At 34.3% G+C, this 3184-nt stretch overlaps 1 non-coding gene across 1 annotated transcript; it reads right to left on the reverse strand.

Moving 5' to 3' along the window:
* Positions 1–1270: 1270 nt before the first annotated feature.
* On the reverse strand, positions 1271–1377 carry LOC136221026 (small nucleolar RNA R71). The gene has a single exon (XR_010684818.1). It is a non-coding gene; the product is annotated as a small nucleolar RNA R71 (small nucleolar RNA).
* Between the last annotated feature and the right edge of the window lie 1807 nt (positions 1378–3184).

The following is a 3184-nucleotide window of genomic DNA, read 5'->3' on the forward strand; positions in this document are numbered from 1 at the left end:
AAGTGAGGCTGGTGTTTTCATTAATATGCACTTGAATTCAAAATCATTACAAGGAAACTTTGTTGAACACTTAGGCAAATTATCATCTCGAAAGAGTGTTAATTTGAGTAAGGGCAACTATCCCGAAAGGGTTTTGTCGCGTTCAAAGCCAATTAATTAGAGGTTCCGTCATTTATTTCATCATCATAATAATACAAAGTTTAAGTTGTTTTCTTTGCTTAATGCAAATGAACAAATTCATTCCTTTTTCTAATAAGTTCTAAATGTTCCTGTTTTGTAAAATTCATCCTTAAAATCAGAAGATCTTTCTAACAATCGATTTATTCTAAATACATAATCTTATTCCAGCATTTTCAAATACTCAAAGTTCACAAATTCAATCAAATAAATTTCCTAAATTCAATTAATCCAATTTTCACTTTTCATTTACATTTAAAATAATAAATCCAACAAGTTCGAAATTAATAATTCAAAAATAAGTTTTTCGTTAAAAAACGTATCCCTGTGGGATCGATATTTTTATTACTACAAGCGAAACCGTGCACTTGCGGAAATCGCTCAACAAGTTTTTAGCGCCGTTGCCGGGGATACGCCAAAATTTTTGACAAAATTTTTATTTTTCGCATTTTATTTTCGAATCTAGGTTTATACATTATTTTTATACAACTTTTATATTTTATTTATTTTCAGTTTTATAACATATTTGCTTTCAATTTTGTTTTGAAGGTAGTTTGGCTCGTGTTACAATTTCAAGTTGATGCGCAGTTCACGAAATTCGGGCACGCCACCAGATCCTTTTGATCCAGAAATTGAAAGAACACTTAAGAAAAACAACAAAAACAACAAAAAAGACAAAACACCCTTAAAAACAAAAGTAGACCAGCCAGAAATTATGGCCGATCCACCGACACTTATGGATTACGCTAGGCCAGGAATGGCCGGTGTAACTAATAGTGTAGTTAGACCCCGTATAAACGCAAATCAATTTGAAATTAAGCCTGCTTTGCTTAATATGTTGCAAAACAACGTAACGTTTTACGGATTGCCTAACGAAAACCCTAATGCACATTTGACAAATTTCTTAGAAATTTGTGACACTTTTAAAATTACTGATGTAACAGCCGAAGCAATCAAACTTTGCCTCTTTCCTTTCACTTTGAAGGATAAGGCAAAAATTTGGTTAACTTCTATGCCTGCTGCAACATTTGAAACTTGGGACCAATTAGCCCAAGCTTTTTTACAAAAATATTTTCCCTTAGCAAAAACCGCAAGAGTCATCAAAGAGTTGACATCTTTTACACAAAATGATAATGAAACTCTTTATGAAGCTTGGGAACGTTTTAAAGAACTTCAACGTTTATGCCCACACCACCAATTGCCAGATGCACTTTTAATGCAGACATTCTATAATGGATTAAATCCTACGACTAGAGGTTCATTAGATGCTATGTCTGGAGGGTTATTTATGAAGAAGACGTCCGCCCAAGCAAGAGAAATTTTGGAGGAAATGGCAATCAACAGCAGTATGTGGCCCGCAGAGCGTGGACATATACCAACGGCGAAACCATCATCCTCATGTACATCATCGGTTAAAGGTATAATGAATCTTGATCCTGTAGCAATGTTACAAGCCCAATTTTCTGCCTTATCACACAAAATTGATAAATTTATGGCACCATGCGATCCTAATGATCCGATCCAGAGAGACATTGACTACGAAGGTATGAACGAGATAGAACAGGTAAATTTTGTCCAAGGACAAAACCAAACTACTAATGCTTATTCTAATACTTATAATCCTGGATGGAGAAATCATCCTAACTTTAACTGGAAAGATGGTAATAATAATAATAATGCAAATGCTAATCAATATCGTATAAACAATTATCAAAATCAAACAAGAGATACGATTAGCACTTTATCTTCAAAAATCGACAAATTTATAGATGCTATGAATGGAAAGGTAAGTAATCAAGACGATGGTTTTAAACGGATCGAAAATAAATTCGATCAGCTTATCAAAAACCAATCATCTAGCATCCATAATTTGGAGGTTCAAATTGGACAACTTGCTAAATCAATTCCATCCCGCAAAGAGGGAAGTCTTCCCAGCCAAACGGAAGAAAATTCGAAAGAGCATGTTAAGGCTATCACTCTTCGTTCGGGGAAAAACTACTTAGGTCCGGAAATGCCCGGAAATTCAACTTTACCTGGAAATGATTTACCAAAATCCAAAGAAGATACATTAAAACAAAAAGATACACCAATTGACTCTAATCCGAAACCCTTTGTACCAAAGCCACCTTTTCCACACAGGGTCCGAAATAAGGACCATGATAAACAACTGTTATCATTTTTGGACAAACTTAAAAATTTACATATAAATTTAACATTCATGGATGCGATTACGCAAATCCCTAACTATGGAAAATTCTTGAAAGATTTAATTTCAAAAAAGATTAGTTGGGAAGGAATTTCATCCATTTCTCTTTCTGAAGAATGTAGTTCGATAGTATCAAGCAAATTACCTACTAAACTCAAAGATCCCGGATGCTTTACCATTCCGTGTACATTGGGAAATATGGAATTCCCAAGTTGTCTTTGTGATTTAGGAGCTAGTATAAACTTGATGTCATTGTCTATTTTTGAAAAATTAGGTTTAGAAGAAGACATCAAGCGTACCAATATGGTTTTGCAATTAGCGGATCAGTCCACTAAAAGACCATATGGTATAATTGAAGACGTTTTGGTAAAAGTTGACAAATTTATTTTTCTTACTGATTTTGTTATCTTAGATTTTGCTTATGATGCTAATTGTCCGCTAATCTTTGGTAGACCATTCATGAACACGGGACGTGCTCTAGTTGATGTGTCGGAAGGAAAAGTAGTTTTACGAATAGGTGACGATAAGATCGAGTTCGATATGAATCAAGCAATGAAATATCCTATGGAGGATTTTGCTTGCATGAAACTTGATTTAATTGAAGAATGTGTTAATGACATTGTTCAAAGAGAAGAAATAATAGAACCTATAATGGGTGAAGAATTAGAAGATAAGGACCTAGAGCCTTTGATTCGAGAAGATGGACCAGTTCCGCCTTCAGTCGTAATTCCACCTAAATTAGAACTTAAAGAGTTACCAAACCATTTGAGGTACAACAAAGAATATTGGGCTAGTAGGGAA

Source organism: Euphorbia lathyris, chromosome 2 (assembly GCF_963576675.1).
Source record: "Euphorbia lathyris chromosome 2, ddEupLath1.1, whole genome shotgun sequence".
Taxonomy (NCBI): Eukaryota; Viridiplantae; Streptophyta; class Magnoliopsida; order Malpighiales; family Euphorbiaceae; genus Euphorbia; species Euphorbia lathyris.